Source organism: Scyliorhinus torazame, unplaced genomic scaffold (assembly GCF_047496885.1).
Source record: "Scyliorhinus torazame isolate Kashiwa2021f unplaced genomic scaffold, sScyTor2.1 scaffold_240, whole genome shotgun sequence".
NCBI lineage: Eukaryota > Metazoa > Chordata > Chondrichthyes > Carcharhiniformes > Scyliorhinidae > Scyliorhinus > Scyliorhinus torazame.
In genome coordinates, this window is record NW_027307967.1 from 22,401 (window position 1) to 42,907 (window position 20,507).

General features: G+C 44.2%; 1 long non-coding RNA gene across 1 annotated transcript in view; it reads right to left on the reverse strand.

Annotated features, from left to right (window-relative positions):
- Positions 1-423: 423 nt before the first annotated feature.
- Positions 424-20,507, reverse strand: part of LOC140405793 (uncharacterized) — a 194,299-nt gene continuing 174,215 nt past the window's right edge. The window contains exons 2-3 of the long non-coding RNA XR_011938762.1: positions 9,338-9,443; positions 424-851 (exon numbers count right to left, since the gene is read on the reverse strand). This is a non-coding gene — a long non-coding RNA (uncharacterized lncRNA). The remainder of the gene's footprint in view (positions 852-9,337; positions 9,444-20,507) is intronic.

The following is a 20,507-nucleotide window of genomic DNA, read 5'->3' on the forward strand; positions in this document are numbered from 1 at the left end:
TTCGTTACCGCCTGTTACACCTTAGCCTTCGTTACCGCCTGTTGCACCTTAGCCTTCGTTACCGCCTGCTGCACCTTAGCCACCGCCTGTTGCACCTTAGCCTTCGTTACCGCCTGTTGCACCTTAGCCTTCGTTACCGCCTGTTACACCCGATTACTGTTACGTGTCTGGAATTTCCTGTTTAATGACATTCCCGACCTTACCACTCCCTGTTTGGAGGCCTATAGGAAGAAGGCTGAGAGAGGGAGAGAAGTTCTTCGAATTATGACGGGGACTCTGGGCCATGTGACGAGCTGGAAATATTCAACTGTAATAATCTTGTTTGTAAATAGATTCTGAATTCCCAAATCTTTCAGTAAGTTATCCAGGTTCAGTACTGTGCAGCATTCAGCTTGTTAAACAATAATACGTGAATGGGTAGAGTACTGGCAGATGTATTTTAATAGATACACACATGGTTTCATATAAACAACTGGCACAACCAGCTCCCTCCAATCTTATTGCCCGCTGAACAATATTCTTTAGTTCCTCTTTTATATTTCCATTTCACAGCCGCTGTGTTGCTTCCACAGATCAACAGGAGTTGTCCAACGAGCTTCAGTTAAACAGGATGTCCACCAGATTGACCGTCTGATAAACACAGCAAGAGGCCATGTGGCGCATGGCTCCGTTTTCAGCAATACATTTATACCATCATCTCGCAGCAGTTTGCATGATCACGGAATTTGGTACAATATAACTGCCTTGTTAGTTTAACTCCTGGATCCTCAGCCTGAATAATTCCCTGCATATGCCCCAGACACGGTTACTGATGAATTCTGGTCACTGCTGGAGGAACGTGACAGCGATACCTGCAAAATAAAAATGGAATATGTTAGCGGAAATTGAAGACACTCTGCTGGGTGTGATTATAAGATGGAGGGAATGAGTGGGATTAGCCGTGGACGCCAGGGTTGAACAGCAAAAGTACCTGCAAAGATGCTGCCTTTACTCAGGCTGGAGAGGGTGTGGGAAAGCCAACATGTACCCCCTCCAACCCCAACACTGACACCATCGAATCACTCATCAACCCAATCCAGGACACCTCCCCCTCACCCACAGACATCCATTGATCGACCCTTTCCCCCCCCGATATAGTCCCAAGTCTCCACCCCCACCCCCCCACCTGTTATTGAAAATATGGAAAGATGTGTAATTGGAAACATGGAAGTCTGGCAATATCTGGTCTGAGAGACACATGAGAGGATACAGGGAAAGATCCCACAAAGGGTTAACAGCAGCTGCCAGGAAAGGATTGTAAAATGTAGATATCCTTGGTCAAACAGGCTCAGCATTGAAATTAAATGAAATGAAAACCGCTTATTGTCACAAGTAGGCTTCAATGAAGTTACTGTGAAAAGCCCCTAGTCGCCACATTCCGGCGCCTGTTCGGGGAGGCTGGTACAGGAATTAAAAGCCAGCGATTTAGCCCAGTGTGCTAAACCAGCCCCTCAAACAAGACAAACAGGATTTTGAATGAAGCCAAAGACAATGGCTCACACCTTCATTGAAAGTAACTGTCTTAGTAAGCAGCTGGAAAAGAATGGATCAGGTTCAGTTGAATTTGGTGATAATTCTAGGTGTGAAAAGTTGCTAATTCCAGGTAAATTAAAGAAAACTGGAGGCTCTCAGTCTACGAGAAACATAATTCAAAGCCAAAATCAAAGTCAAAATTGAGCTGAGGACACAATTGGAAAATGAAACTATAGAAATGACAGGAATTAAAAGTAACACCTCTTGAAGTCAAAGCATTTTGAACATCACAAAGGAAACAATGTGATCAGATCAACGCGATGAAGTCATGTCAAAATCAATACTTAGTTGGATTAAAAGGTTTAGATCAAAAGATACTTTTTACAATCAAAGAAAATAAGAGTTACTTTACAATAACGTCATAAAAACGTAATTGTTAGAAAGCGAATATAAACCGAGAGACCAGAGCAGGAACTACCCAGAACCAGAACTCAGAGAGAGAGAGAGGGGAGAAGCAGAGTCAGATTACAGTCAGCTCGGTCATGGGAAAGAGACAGGGCAGAGCAGCCGAGCTAAAATAGCTAATACATCTAAGGAAGACTAGAATTTAAAAAGTAGGCAGAGTCAGCTCAGAGATAGCTCTCACAGCTCTGTACATGGGAAAGACAGGACACAGCAACCGAGCTCATCAGCGATTACATCTAAAGAAGACCAGACTTTAAAGAAGATGGATTGTCAAGGTGGGCCTGAAGGTCCCTTCAACCACCCAGAAGGACCCAGAAGCAAGGTCTTTTTACTTTTCTGTAAAGACAGTGATTGCATCTTTTAAAAAGAGAAAAAAATATACATAATAATAAAATAACTTAAAAGTTTTAACCTGAAACAGTGGCTATAGTCTACTTTACTTACTTAGCAATGCGGGACCCAGGATCGATGCTACTAAGTGGTAATTAGATGAAATCTTCGGTGAAGTTATGGGTTATACCGGGGGATAACTTGAAAACATAGTTTGACCTGAATAGCACCCACTGAAGCTTGCATCGGAGTCGGGGAGTGAGAATCCCTGATCACCATTTAGAATGTCGGCCCTTATTGGTATAGGGGGACTTCTAAGAATAGTGGTGAGTTTTCAAAAACACCCCCCCACACTCATACACACACCCACACACTCATACACTCATACACACACACACACACACAATCATACACACTCATGCACACCACACACTCATACACTCACACTCATACACACACCCACCCACTCATACAAACACCCCCCCACACACACACACCCACACCCACATACTCATATACACCTACACACACACCCTCACACACCCACACACACACACATACCCACACACACTCATACCCACACACACTCATACCCACACACACTCATACCCACACACACTCATACCCACACACACTCACACACACACTCACACACGCACACTCACACCCACGCCCACGCACACTCACACCCACGCACACCCACGCACACTCACGCACACTCAAACACAGACCCACACACACACACACTCAAACACACACAGCCTCACACACTCATACACACACACACTCACTCACACACACTCATAAACACACATACACCCACCCACACTTGCGCACACACACACAGCCTCACACTCACACATACACACACCCCCACACTCATACACACACACTTGCACACACACACACATCCACACACATACACACACCCACACTCATACACACACCCGCTCACACCCACACACAATCACATACACACACACACACACACATTCATACACACTCGCACACACACCCACATACTCATACACACCGATACACACCCACACACATTCCCACACATCCTCATACACACACACACTCGCAAACTCATACACACACTTGCAAACTCATACACACGCACACACACTCACTCACACACCCACACATACACACTCACTCACTCACACACACTCACGGACACACACACTGCCACACCCGCACACTTACAAACACTCATACACACTCAGTCACACACATGCACTCTCATACACATTCATACACACACAGTCATGCTCAGTCTCACACTCATACACACACACAAACTCTCAAACACAAACTCTCACCCACAAACTCTCACATACACACATGCACTCATACACACTCACACATCATACTAACACAGTCACACACAAACACTCACTCACACATGCGTTCATACACACACCATACTCATACACACACACATGCACACACCATACTAACACACTTACACACGCTCTCTCACACACACACACAAATACACACACACACACAAATACACACACACACATATACACACACCCACACATGCTCACACACACCAACGCTCACACACTAGCACCCACTCACACACACACCCGTACACTCATACACACACACCCTCACACACTCACTCACACACTCACTCACACACCCATTCATACACACTCACTCACTGACACACTCATACACACATGCTCACCGGCACACACAGACACACACATTCACTCAGTCACACATGCACACACACCCTCACACACACACACACATACTCATACACACCCACACACACAGCCACACACTCATACCCCCCACACACACGGATACACAGACACACACATTCACTCACACTCACAAACATGCACACACACTCACATATACTCTTACACACCCTCACACACACACTCAAACTCACTGATACTCACACAAAGCCTCACACACTCACCCACACCCACACTCAAACATGCACAATCACACACACACTAATACACACACACTCACATACACACACTTGCACACAGACACACTCAGACACATGCACCCTTACAAACATTCATACACACTCACAGTCACACACATGCACACACTCACTCATGCTCAGTCTCACTCATACACACCCACACGCACACCCACACTTATAAACACACACACATCCATACACACACACTCACTAACACACACACGCACACACTCACCGACACACAAACACACACTCACACATGCGCACACACACACTCACAGACACACACACACACACTCGTACACACTCATTCACTCACACACTTAACACACACTCGTACACGCACACACTTACACTCATACACACCCTCACACACACACTCAAACTCACACAAAGCCTCACACTCACACACCCACACTCAAACATGCACAATCACACACACACTAATACACACACTCACTTGCACACAAGACACACCCACACTCAGACACATGCACCCTTACAAACACTCATACACACTCACAGTCGCACACATGCACTCTCATACACACACACACACACACTCATGCTCAGTCTCACACTCATACACACACTCACTAACACACACACCGACACACAGACACACAAACACATTCACTCACACACACACTCTCACACATGCGCACACACACACTCAGACTCACACGCACACTCACACGCTCATAAACACTCATTCACTCACACACTTAACACACACACACACTCGCGCAAACACACTCATACACGCACACACTTACACTCATACACACCCGCATACACAATCACACACACACTCATGCTCAGTCTCACACGCACATTTACACACACTATCACACATACACGCACAGACTCTCTCAAACACTCACAAACTCACACACAGAAACTCTCATACACACATGCACACACACACACATACGCTCACACACTCACACAGACACCATACTAACACATACTCACACACTCATACACACACGTATTCACACACACCCATACATAGAACATAGAACATTACAGCGTAGTACAGGCCCTTCGGCCCTCGATGTTGCGCCGACCTGTGAAACCACTCTAAAGCCCATCTACACTATTCCCTTATCGTCCATATGTCTATCCAATGACCATTTGAATGTCCTTAGTGTTGGCGAGTCCACTACTGTTGCAGGCAGGGCATTCCACACCCTTACTACTCTCTGAGTAAAGAACCTACCTCTGACATCTGTCCTATATCTATCTCCCATCAATTTAAAGCTGTGTCCCCTCGTGCTAGACATCACCATCCGAGGAAAAAGGCTCTCACTGTCCACCCTATCCAATCCTCTGATCATCTTGTATGCCTCAATTAAGTCACCTCTTAACCTTCTCTCTCTAACGAAAACAGCCTTAAGTCCCTCAGCCTTTCCTCATAAGATCTTCCCTCCATACCAGGCAACATTCTGGTAAATCACCTCTGCAGCCTTTCCAATGCTTCCACATCCTTCCTATAATGCGGCGACCAGAATTGCACGCAATACTCCAAATGCGGCCGCTCCAGAGAGTTGTATAGCTGCAACATGACCTCATGGCTCCTAAACTCAATCCCTCTACCAATAAAAGCTATCACACCGTACGCCTTAACAACCCTCTCAACCTGGGTGGCAACTTTCAGGGATCTATGTACATGGACACCGAGATCTCTCTGCTCATCCACACTGCCAAGAATCTTACCATTAGCCCAGTACTCAGTCTTCCTGTTATTCCTTCCAAAATGAATCACCTCACACTTTTCTGCATTAAACTCCATTCGCCACCTCTCAGCCCAGCGCTGCAGCTTATCTATGTCCCTCTGTAACTTGTGACATCCTTCCGCACTGTCCACAACTCCACCGACTTTAGTGTCATCTGCAAATTTACTCACCCATCCTTCTACGTCCTCCTCCAGGTCATTTATAAAAATGACAAACCGCAGTGGCCCCAAAACAGATCCTTGTGGTACACCACTAGTAACTGGACTCCAGTCTGAACATTTCCCATCAACCACCACCCTTTGTCTTCTTCCAGCTAGCCAATTTCTGATCCAAACTGCTAAATCACCCTGAATCCCATGCCTCCGTATTTTCTGCAGTAGCCCACCATGGGGAACCTTATCAAACGCTTTACTGAAATCCATATACACTACATCAACTGCTTTACCCTCATCCCCTGTTTGGTCACCTTCTCAAAGAACTCTATAAGGTTTGTGAGGCACGACCTACCCTTCACAAAACCGCGTTGACTATCTCTAATCAAATTATTCCTTTCCAGATGATTATACATCCTAGCTCTTATAAACCTTTCCAAGATTTTTCCCACAACAGAAGTAAGGCTCACTGGTCTATAGTTACCGGGGTTATCTCTACTCCCCTTCTTGATCAAGGGGACAACATTTGCTATCCTCCAGTCTTCTGGCACTATTCCTGTTGACAAAGATGACTTAAAGATCAAGGCCAAAGGCTCAGCAATCTCCTCCCTAGCTTCCCAGAGAATCCTAGGATAAATCCCATCCGGCCCAGGTGACTTATCTTATTTTCACACTTTCCAGAATTGCTAACACCTCCTCCTTATGAACCTCAAGCCCTTCTAGTCTAGTAGCCTGAATCTCAGTATTCTCCTCGACAACATTGTCTTTTTCCTGTGTGAATACTGACGAAAAATATTAATTTAGCACCTCTCCTATCTCCTCGGACTCCAAGCACAACTTCCCACTCCTGTCCTTGACTGGCCCTACTCTTACCCTAGTCATTCTTTTATTCCTGACATATCAATAGAAAGCTTTAGGGTTATCCTTGATCCTACCTGCCAAAGACTTCTCATAACAGCCTTCCCAAACAGGCGCCGGGATGTGGCGACTAGGGGCTTTTCACAGTAACTTCATTTGAAGCCTACTTGTGACAATAAGCGATTTTCATTTCATTTCATTTCATGTCCCCTCCTGGCACTTCTTAGCTCTCTCTTTAGGTCCTTCCGAGCTAACTTGTAACTCTCGAGCGCCCTAACTGAACCTTCATGTCTCATCTTTACATAAGCCTCCTTCTTCCTCTTGACAAGTGTTTCGACTGCCTTAGTAAACCACGGTTCCCTTGCTCGACCACTTCCTCACTGCCTGACAGGTACATACTTATCAAGGACACGCAGTAGCTGTTCCTTGAACAAGCTCCACATTTCCATTGTGCCCATCCCCTGCAGTTTTCCTCTCCATCCGATGTATCCTAAGTCTTGCCTCATCGCATCATAATTGCCTTTTCCCCAGATATGACTCTTGCCCTGCGGTATATACCTAACCCTTTCCATCACTAAAGTAAACGTAATCGAATTGTGGTCACCATCACCAAAGTGCTCACCTACCTCCAAATCTAACACCTGTCCCAGTTCATTACCCAGTACCAAATCCAATATGGCCTTGCCTCTCGTTGGCCTATCTACATACTGTGTCAGGAAACCCTCCTGCACACACTGGACAAAAACGGACCCATCTAATGTACTCAAACTATATCGTTTCTAGTCAATATTTGGAAAGTTAAAGTCCCCTATAACAACTACCCTGTTGCTTTCGCTCCTATCCAGAATCATCTTTGCAATCCTCTCCTCTACATCTCTGGAACTTTTCGGAGGCCTATAGAAAACCCCTAACAGGCCGACCTCTCCTTTCCTGTTTCTAACCTCAGCCAATACTACCTCAGTAGACGAGTCCTCACCTCTTTTACCACCTTCCCTGAGCTTACTGAAATATCTAAATCCTGGCACCTGCAACAACCATTCCTGTCCCTGCTCTATCCATGTCTCCAAAATGGCCACAACATCGAAGTCCCAGGTACCAACCCATGCCGCACGTTCACCCACCTTATTCCGGATGCTCCTGGCATTGAAGAAGACACACTTTAAACCACCTTCCTGCCTGCCGGTACACTCCTGCAACTTTGAAACCTTACTCATGACCTCACTACTCTCAACCTCCTGTATACTGGAGCTACAATTCAGGTTCCCAAGCCCTTGCTGAACTAGTTTAAACCCTCCCGAAGAGCATTAGCAAATTTCCCCCCCAGGATATTGGTACCCCTCTGGTCCAGGTGTCGACCATCCCGTTTGGAGAGGTCCCACCGACCCCAGAATGAGCCCCAATTATCCAGAAATCTGAAACCCTCCCTCCTGCACCATCCCTGTAGCCATGTGTTCAACTCCTCTCTCCCTATTCCTCGCTATCACGTGGCACGGGTAACAACCCAGAGATAATAACTCTGTCCTAGATCTAAGTTTCCACCCTAGCTTCCTGAATTCCTGCCTTACATCCCCATCCCTTTTCCTACCTATGTCGTTGGTACCTATGTGGACCACGACTTGGGGCTGATCCCCCTCCCCCTTAAGGATCCCGAAAACACGATCCGAGACATCACGCACCCTGGCACCTGGGAGGCAACACACCAACTGTGAGTCTCTCTCGTTCCCACAGAATCTCCTATCTATCCCCCTAACTATGGAGTCTCCAATGACTAATGCTCTACTCCTCTCCCCCCTTCCCTTCTGAGCAACAGGGACAGACTGTGCCAGAGACCAGTACCCCATGGCTTATCCCAGGTAAGTCCCCCCCCAACAGTATCCAAAGCGGTATACTTGTTACTAAGGGGAACGGCCATACACACATACAGACTCACACACATACACACGCTCATAAATACACACACAAACATATATTCACGCATACACACATATATCACATGCACACAGACACAAACATACACACTCATACACACAGACACAAACATACACACTCATATACACCCCCATACACAGACACACACATGCACACATACAGACACACACATGCACACACACACATACTGACAAAAGGCTTGTGGAGTTCAGATTAGTGACTGGTTGTACAATGTCAGTGAGGTGTGTGGAAAACAGTGGGCTGTGTTGCGGTGATATGTCCCTATAAGTGTTACCCCTGGCTTGGAGCACACAATCAGTCCTGTTACCCTCTGCTTATTTCCTAAGATTCATTGTCACAAGTGGCTAATTGTGAAATTAATCTTTACTAACCTGACTAAGACATAGCCAATGACCAGTGTTAATGGAGTCGCAAACACTATCCCAAAGACAACACTGATGATTAAGCCAGGACGAGAGAGGCCACTTCTAATAGGAACTAAGAAATAAAACAGAATCACTCAGTTAATTCATTATAATGATCATTCATTAAATATTTCAATTCTATGGAACTGCCCAAATTTACTTGCCTTCACAGAAGGCATTCAATCTCCAATTGGCATTATTGGTTGGCCATTTGGAGTATGAGCTCCCTCAATGATAGCTCATTGAGGGGGCCCATATAAGCACCTGTGTAGGCTTTGTGAGGCAGTCTTAGAACATAGAACGATACAGCGCAGTACAGGCCCTTCGGCCCACGATGTTGCACCAAATCAAAAAGCCATCTAACCTACACTATGCCATTATCATCCATATGTTTATCCAATAAACTTTTAAATGCCCTCAATGTTGGCAAGTTCACTACTGTAGCAGGTAGGGCATTCCACGGCCTCACCACTCTTTGCGTAAAGAACCTACCTCTGTCCTATATCTATTACCCCTCAGTTTAAAGCTATGTCCCCTCGTGCTAGCCATTTCCATCCGCGGGAGAAGACTCTCACTGTCCACCCTATCCAACCCCCTGATCATTTTGTATGCCTCTATTAAGTCTCCTCTTAATCTTCTTCTCTCCAACGAAAACAACCTCAAGTCCATCAGTCTTTCCTCATAAGATTTTCCCTCCATACCAGGCAACATCCTGGTAAATCTCCTCTGCACCCGCTCCAAAGCTTCCACGTCCTTCCTATAATGCGGTGACCAGAACTGTACGCAATACTCCAAATGCAGCCGTACCAGAGTTTTGTACAGCTGCAACATGACCTCCTGACTCCGGAACTCAATCCCTCTACCAATAAAGACCAACACTCCATAGGCCTTCTTCACAACCCTATCAACCTGGGTGGCAACTTTCAGGGATCTATGTACATGGACACCTAGATCCCTCTGCTCATCCACACTTCCAAGAACTTTACCATTAGCCAAATATTCCGCATTCCTGTTATTCCTTCCAAAGTGAATCACCTCACACTTCTCTACATTAAACTCCATTTGCCACCTCTCAGATAAGCTGGCTATGTCCCTCTGTAACCTGCTACATCCTTCCGCACTGTCGACAACACCACCGACTTTAGTATCGTCTGCAAATTTACTCACCCACCCTTCTGCGCCCTCCTCTAGGTCATTGATAAAAATGACAAACAGCAACGGCCCCAGAACAGATCCTTGTGGTACGCCACTTGTAACTGAACTCCATTCTGAACATTTCCCATCAACCACCACCCTCTGTCTCCTTTCAGCTAGCCAATTTCTGATCCACATCTCTAAATCACCCTCAATCCCCAGCCTCCGTATTTTCTGCAATAGCCTACCGTGGGGAACCTTATCAAACGCTTTGCTGAAATCCATATACACCACATCAACTGCTCGACCCTCGTCTACCTGTTCAGTCACCTTCTCAAAGAACTCTATAAGGTTTGTAAGGCATGACCTACCCTTCACAAAGCCATGTTGACTATCCCTGATCATATTATTCCTATCTAGATGATTATAAATCTTGTCTCTTATAATCCCCTCCAAGACTTTACCCACTACAGACGTGAGGCTCACCGGTCTATAGTTGCCGGGGTTGTCTCTGCTCCCCTTTTTGAACAAAGGGACCACATTTGCTGTCCTCCAGTCCTCTGGCACTATTCCTGTAGCCAATGATGACATAAAAATCAAAGCCAAAGGTCCAGCAATCTCTTCCCTGGCCTCCCAGAGAATCCTAGGATAAATCCCATCAGGTCCCGGGGACTTATCTATTTTCAGCCTGTCCAGAATTGCCAACACCCCTTCCCTACGTACCTCAATGCCATCTATTCTAATAGCCTGGGGCTCAGCATTCTCCTCCACAACATTATCTTTTTCCTGAGTGAATACTGACGAAAAATATTCATTTAGCCTATCTCTTCAGACTCCACACACAACTTCCCATCCCTGTCTGAAGTTGACTGGAATGCTAGCAGCTCTGTTTGGAGCTGCTCTGGTATAGAAGTTATTGCAAATAAATACTGGTGTGGTGACAGAACCCCTCCCTCCTGTGGATTATTACAGAATCTATTCAATTTGCATTCGTACAGAACCTTTAACACAGTAAAATGTCCTGCGGAATTTCCCAGGATATTTCCACACACGTGACACCGTAGCGACTGAAGGAGATATTACAGAACAAACAGATTGGTTTTAGGAAGTGTCTGAAAGGGGTGAAGGGAAGGAGAGGGGTGGAGAGATTTTGGGGAGAATTCTAGATTAGCTAAAAACATACCATCAATGGTGCAACAATTAAAATTGGATTTGCGAAAAGCATGCTAATTAGGGCAGTGGAGGAATCTTATAGAAGCTCAGCAGAGTCGAGGGACTGAAGCGTTTGAGAACAAAAATGATTGTTCAAGAATCAAGGTCCTTGTGGATTGGGAACCAATGTCCGAAGGTACAACGGTCACAAACAAATAGGATCTGTTATTTATAATGTATATCCAGCACAAAGAGGAGGGGACTGAGACTAATATATCCAGGTAAGCTGATGGTGAGGCAGTTCTGTGGGAAACGTGCAGAGAGACAGATCGGGTACTTGATTGAATGAAAACTGTCGAGTGGAGCACCGGATTAAAGTAAAAGTCAGAGTATTTTTGAAAAGGAGGGGCTATGATGAACCAGTTTGATGCTGTGGCCAGTTGAGAAACCGGACGAGAAGGATTTAAACAGCGATTTGCAGCAGAGGTGAACAAAGATTTGGGAGACAATACATTGTGTTTCCGATTGTTTTCTCGGCCACAATACCCCCCCCCCCCCCCACTACGGTCAAGCCATCCCACAATCCTCACTTCCACGAATACGATAGAATATTTGGAGGAAATACTGAGAATCTCTCACATTGCCGGTGAAGATAAAAAGCAGCCAAGAATCAATGACTTCAGTGAGTGGAAATGTAGTGAAACGTTCCTGCCCAAGTGGCAAGATTCCAGGCCGGCAGTGCCAAGGTAGCCAGGTATCAGCAGGAGTGCCCAGAGCCTGACCACCCCGGGGTCTCCAGTGGCCTGGGAGACCTCCACAGGAGCTGTTACAACTGGTCCGTATTTGTGTGGACCAATACTAAATGATGCCTGGTTAAGGCCTTGCTGGGGAGGCTGTTAGTTCCAGGGCCCCAGGAGAATACTGAGCAGACGTACTTAAATGATACGAGGCCCATGTGGCCAATTGAGCTGTCATTGAGCGGTGCACCAAACTGCTTAAAATGCGTTGCGGATGCCTCGAGTCTGGTGGTGGTCTACAACACACCCTCTGGAGGGTCGCCCGCTTTGAGGTGGTCTGCTGTGCCCTTTTTTATCATATTGTTGTAAAATGTTTTGCCAGCCCTTTGTCCCCCTTTTTATCCCTGCCGTGCTGCTTGCTTTGATCTACAGTCTTCTGGTTAGCTGCTGCAACCTCACTGTACCATTTGGAGTTTCTGTTGAATTACAGATTTTAGGCAGTACTGGAGCACCAAGCACGGTCCCGGTGAATCAGCTGACAGGACAGTCAGTTCCGCTGTGAAGCCTCTGGGACATCATTAAGTGTCCTAATTAACATTAGATATAGCTATGGTCTTGCTGCATCGGCCGTGGGGAAACACCCGGCATTTCCTGCTCGCTACCACACTTAGAAACCTTTCCGTTAGATCGCGCCATGTTTAATACATGTTTTTTCTTGTTGTTAAACAACTGTTTTTTTCCTGATTGATTTCGATATTATGAGGGACTCTATTCGAAATACTGGAGCAAGGGGGGCATCGCTTACACTTGATGTCCTTTTCTGTTCCTGTCGCACTCTCTCGTTCTCTCTTTTTAACCCCACTGTACTTTCAGTACTTCCTCTGGTCTAGCATTCTCCCAATGAAATGTTGGAGAAACATACATTTGAATTTTGGGATACTTAAATTTGCAAATAAAAGATAATTAAACTTTTGAATTCAGACGTTGCCAGGTCTACAAAACAATGAGGGGCATAGACCGAGTGGATAGTCAGAGACTTTTCCCCAGGGTAGAGGGGTCAATTACTAGGGGGCATAAGTTTAAGGTGAGAGGGGCAAGGTTTAGAGGAGATGTACGAGGCAAGTTTTTTACGCAGAGGGTAGTGGGTGCCTGGAACTCACTACCGGAGGAGGTAGTGGAAGCAGGGACGATAGGGACATTTAAGGGGCATCTTGACAAATACATGAATAGGATGGGAATAGAGGGATACGGACCCAGGAAGTGTAGAGGATTGTAGTTTAGTCGGGCAGTATGGTCAGCACGGGCTTGGAGGGCCGAAGGGCCTGTTACTGTGCTGTACTTTTCTTTGTTCACCCAAGGCACACCAAGTCCATTCATTCCATGTGTCAGAATTGAAAGGGTGTGAGGCTTAAAACCACAGGAAGGCCCACCCACTTCGCTGGGAACTGTCCTATGAGGGTCCCTTTAAGAAAAGTGTGTTTTATCAAATGGCTGCAGTGATGTCACTGTGTGGGTGGAGCTGGGCTGTGATTCTGTCTTTTACTTTCGGTTTGAGCTGGAAGCTGCTTAGTGGCTGGGAGTTCTTTTGTTTTGCTTACAGCTGGGAGCTGCATTTTGGGTCTCTCTCTCTCTGCATGCTAAAGAATGTCTTCAGACCACTTGATAATTTCAAAGTAATTCCTGTTTTTCTATAAGGAATACAGAACTCCTGGGCGGGATTCTCCTTTCTGGGGACTAAGTCCCCGCGCCGGCGGGAAAACCGGCGGCAACCATTCTGGGGGGGTATTGTGGTCAACAGCCCCCAAAAGTGAGGAATTCTCTCACTAGGTGAACGCGGAAGTGACTGCGCGGGTTAGCGCACGCGCCGAAGGGCTGGCGTGATCTCGGGCATGCGCAGAACCGCCGGCGTGGTTCCGCGCATGCGCAGGAGGTTGCCTTCTCTGCGTGGCCAGGGCGGAGCCCTACAGGGGCCGGCGGGGAAGGAAAGAGTGACCCACGGAACAGGCACGCCCGCACGTCGCAGCAAAGCCTAGATTTGAAAAAAAAAAATCAAATGTGGAAAATATCCAGTCCAGCCAAACTGACGGCAATCAGGAAAACATGTCAGATCACATCACAAGGTCACTTTAAATCCCATCACATGGGAATATTGGGCCTGCCAGGTGAACACACCCAAGTACATGTGGTGAGGTGATAGTACACATCAGGTAAACACGTAAGAACCCAACAGGAAAACACATAAGTGGATGTCGATGGAAGATACAAAGGTTTTGTTGGCGAATATCTTCGAGGCAGACGGCTGATCAGACTGTGTGCAACCTGTGAGCATATTAGTGTCTGACTACAAAGTAAATCAAATCATAATTTATGTGCTCATGTTGTGAACATGTTTGCCAATCAGATGAACACATTCGTCCCTGTCAGGTGAACACATTAGTTCCAGTCAGATGAACACATTAGTTCCTGTCAGATGAACACATTAGTTCCTGTCAGATGAACACATTAGTTCCAGTCAGATGAACACATTAGTTCCAGTCAGATGAACACATTAGTTCCTGTCAGATGAACACATTAGTTCCAGTCAGATGAACACATTAGTTCCAGTCAGATGAACACATTAGTTCCAGTCAGATGAACACATTAGTTCCAGTCAGATGAACACATTAGTTCCAGTCAGATGAACACATTAGTTCCAGTCAGATAAACACATTAGTTCCTGTCAGATGAACACATTAGTTCCAGTCAGATGAACACATTAGTTCCAGTCAGATGAACACATTAGTTCCTGTCAGATGAACACATTAGTTCCAGTCAGATGAACACATTAGTTACAGTCAGATGAACACATTAGTTCCAGTCAGATGAACACATTAGTTCCTGTCAGATAAACACATTAGTTCCTGTCAGATGAACACATTAGTTCCAGTCAGATGAACACATTAGTTCCTGTCAGATGAACACATTAGTTCCTGTCAGATGAACACATTAGTTCCTGTCAGATGAACACATTTGTTCCTGTCTGATGAACACATTAGTTCCTGTCAGATGAACACATTAGTCCCTGTCAGATGAACACATTAGTTCCAATCAGATGAACACATTAGTTCCTGTCAGATGAACACATTAGTTCCAGTCAGATGAACACATTAGTTCCAGTCAGATGAACACATTAGTTCCTGTCAGATGAACACATTAGTTCCAGTCAGATGAACACATTAGTTCCAGTCAGATGAACACATTAGTTCCAGTCAGATGAACACATTAGTTCCTGTCAGATAAACACATTAGTTCCTGTCAGATGAACACATTAGTTCCAGTCAGATGAACACATTAGTTCCTGTCAGATGAACACATTAGTTCCTGTCAGATGAACACATTAGTTCCTGTCAGATGAACACATTTGTTCCTGTCTGATGAACACATTAGTTCCTGTCAGATGAACACATTAGTCCCTGTCAGATGAACACATTAGTTCCAATCAGATGAACACATTAGTTCCTGTCAGATGAACACATTAGTTCCAGTCAGATGAACACATTAGTTCCTGTCAGATGAACACATTAGTTCCTGTCAGATGAACACATTAGTTCCAGTCAGATGAACACATTAGTTCCAGTCAGATGAACACATTAGTTCCTGTCAGATGAACACATTAGTTCCAGTCAGATGAACACATTAGTTCCAGTCAGATGAACACATTAGTTCCAGTCAGATGAACACATTAGTTCCTGTCAGATAAACACATTAGTTCCTGTCAGATGAACACATTAGTTCCAGTCAGATGAACACATTAGTTCCAGTCAGATGAACACATTAGTTCCTGTCAGATGAACACATTAGTTCCTGTCAGATGAACACATTAGTTCCTGTCAGATGAACACATTTGTTCCTGTCTGATGAACACATTAGTTCCTGTCAGATGAACACATTAGTCCCTGTCAGATGAACACATTAGTTCCAATCAGATGAACACATTAGTTCCTGTCAGATGAACACATTAGTTCCAGTCAGATGAACACATTAGTTCCTGTCAGATGAACACATTAGTTCCAGTCAGTTGAACACATTAGTTCCAGTCAGATGAACACATTAGTTCCAGTCAGATGAACACATTAGTTCCAGTGAGATGAACACATTAGTTCCAGTCAGATGAACACATTAGTTCCTGTCAGATGAACACATTAGTTCCAGTCAGATGAACACATTAGTTCCAGTGAGATGAACACATTAGTTCCAGTCAGATGAACACATTAGTTCCTGTCAGATGAACACATTAGTTCCAGTCAGATGAACACATTAGTTCCTGTCAGATGAACACATTAGTTCCAGTCAGATGAACACATTAGTTCCAGTCAGATGAACACATTAATTCCTGTCAGATGAACACATTAGTTCCTGTCAGATGAACACATTAGTTCCTGTCAGATGAACACATTAGTTCCAGTGAGATGAACATGTTCATTCCTGTCAGATGAACACATTAGTTCCAGTCAGATGAACACATTAGTTCCTGTCAGATGAACACATTAGTTCCTGTCAGATGAACACATTAGTTCCAGTCAGATGAACACATTAGTTCCAATCAGATGAACACATTAGTTCCTGTCAGATGATCACATTCGTTCCAGTCAGCTGAACATATTCGTTCCTGTCAGATGAACACATTAGTTCCATCAGTTGAACACATTAGTTCGTGTCAGATGAACACATTAGTTTCCATCAGATGAACACATTAGTTCCTGTCAGTTGAACACATGAGTTGCTGTCAGATGAACACATTAGTTCCAGTCAGTTGAACACATTAGTTCCTGTCAGATGAACACATTAGTTCCAGTCAGATGAACTCATTAGTTCCTGTCAGATGAACACATTAGTTCCTGTCAGATGAACACATTAGTTCCAGTCAGGTGAACACATTAGTTCCTGTCAGATGAACACATTAGTTCCTGTCAGATGAACACATTAGTTCCAGTCAGATGAACACATTAGTTCCTGTCAGTTGAACATATTCGTTCCTGTCAGATGAACGGATTAGTTCCAGTGAGATGAAGACATAAGTTCCAGTCAGTTGAACACATTCGTTCCTGTCAGATAAACACATTAGTTCCAGTCAGATGAACACATTAGTTCCTGTCAGATGAACACATTAGTTCCAGTCAGATGAACACATGAGGTCCTGTCAGATAAACACATTAGTTCCGGTCAGATGAACACATTAGTTCCAGTCAGTTGAACACATTAGTTCCTGTCAGATGAACACATTAGTTCCTGTCAGATGAACACATTAGTTTGTCAGATGAACACATTAGTTCCAGTCAGATGAACACATTAGTTCCTGTCAGATGAACACATTAGTTCCTGTCAGTTGAACACATTAGTTCCAGTTAGATGAACACATTAGTTCCAGTCAGATGACCACATTAGTTCCAGTCAAATGAACACATTAGTTCCAGTCAGATGAACATATTAGTTCCAGTCAGATGAACACATTATTTCCTGTCAGATGAACACATTAGTTCCTGTCAGATGAACACATTATTTCCTGTCAGATGAACACATTAGTTCCTGTCAGATGAACACATTATTTCCTGTCAGATGAACACATTAGTTCCTGTCAGATGAACACATTAGTTCCAGTCAAATGAACACATTAGTTCCAGTCAGATGAACATATTAGTTCCAGTCAGATGAACACATTATTTCCTGTCAGATGAACACATTAGTTCCTGTCAGATGAACACATTATTTCCTGTCAGATGAACACATTAGTTCCTGTCAGATGAACACATTATTTCCTGTCAGATGAACACATTAGTTCCTGTCAGATGAACACATTAGTTCCTGTCAGATGACCACATTAGTTCCAGTCAAATGAACACATTAGTTCCAGTCAGATGAACATATTAGTTCCAGTCAGATGAACACATTATTTCCTGTCAGATGAACACATTAGTTCCTGTCAGATGAACACATTATTTCCTGTCAGATGAACACATTAGTTCCTGTCAGATGAACACATTATTTCCTGTCAGATGAACACATTAGTTCCTGTCAGATGAACACATTAGTTCCAGTCAAATGAACACATTAGTTCCAGTCAGATGAACATATTAGTTCCAGTCAGATGAACACATTATTTCCTGTCAGATGAACACATTAGTTCCAGTCAGATGAACACATTATTTCCTGTCAGATGAACACATTAGTTCCTGTCAGATGAACACATTATTTCCTGTCAGATGAACACATTAGTTCCTGTCAGATGAACACATTAGTTCCAGTCAGATGACCACATTAGTTCCAGTCAAATGAACACATTAGTTCCTGTCAGATGAACATATTAGTTCCAGTCAGATGAACATATTAGTTCCAGTCAGATGAACACATTATTTCCTGTCAGATGAACATATTAGTTCCAGTCAGATGAACACATTATTTCCTGTCAGATGAACACATTAGTTCCTGTCAGATGAACACATTAGTTCCAGTCAAATGAACACATTAGTTCCAGTCAGATGAACATATTAGTTCCAGTCAGATGAACACATTATTTCCTGTCAGATGAACACATTAGTTCCAGTCAGATGAACACATTATTTCCTGTCAGATGAACACATTAGTTCCTGTCAGATGAACACATTAGTTCCAGTCAGATGACCACATTAGTTCCAGTCAAATGAACACATTAGTTCCTGTCAGATGAACATATTAGTTCCAGTCAGATGAACATATTCGTTCCTGTCAGATGAACACATTAGTTCCAGTCATATGAACACATTAGTTCCTGTCAGATGAACACATTAGTTCCTGTCAGATGAACAAATTAGTTCCTGTCAGATGAACACATTAGTACCAGTCAGATGAACATATTCGTTCCTGTCAGATGAACACATTAGTTCCAGTCAGATGAACACATTAGTTCCAGTCAGATGAACACATTCGTTCCAGTCAGCTGAACATATTCGTTCCTGTCAGATGAACACATTAGTTCCATCAGTTGAACACATTAGTTCCTGTCAGATGAACACATTAGTTTCCGTCAGATGAACACATTAGTTCCTGTCAGTTGAACACATGAGTTGCTGTCAGATGAACACATTAGTTCCAGTCAGTTGAACACATTAGTTCCTGTCAGATGAACACATTAGTTCCAGTCAGATGAACACATTAGTTCCTGTCAGTTGAACATATTCGTTCCTGTCAGATGAACGGATTAGTTCCAGTGAGATGAAGACATTAGTTCCAGTCAGTTGAACACATTCGTTCCTGTCAGATGAACACATTAGTTCCAGTCAGATGAACACATTCGTTCCAGTCAGCTGAACATATTCGTTCCTGTCAGATGAACACATTAGTTCCATCAGTTGAACACATTAGTTCCTGTCAGATGAACACATTAGTTCCGGTCAGATGAACACATTAGTTCCAGTCAGTTGAACACATTAGTTCCTGTCAGATGAACACATTAGTTCCTGTCAGATGAACACATTAGTTCCTGTCAGTTGAACACATTAGTTCCCGTCAGTTGAACACATTAGTTCCAGTTAGATGAGCACATTATTTCCTGTCAGATGAACACATTAGTTCCTGTCAGATGAGCACATTAGTTCCTGTCAGATGAACACATTAGTTCCAGTCAGATGAACACATTAGTTCCAGTCAGGTGAACACATTAGATCCTGTCAGATGAACACATTATTTCCTGTCAGATGAACACATTAGTTCCTGTCAGATGACCACATTAGTTCCAGTCAGATGAACACATTAGTTCCTGTCAGATGAACACATTAGTTCCAGTCAGATGAACACATTAGTTCCAGTCAGATGAACACATGAGTTCCAGTCAGATGAACACATTAGTTCCAGTCAGATGAACACATTAGTTCCAGTCAGATGAACACATTTGTTTCTTTCGGTTGAACACATTAGTTCCAATCAGATGAACACATTATTTCCTGTCAGATGAACACATTAGTTCCAGTCAGATGACCACATTAGTTCCTGTCAGATGAACACATTAGTTCCAATCAGTTGAACACATTAGTTCCTGTCAGATGACCACATTAGTTCCAGTCAGATGAACACATCAGTTCCAGTCAGATGACCACATCAGT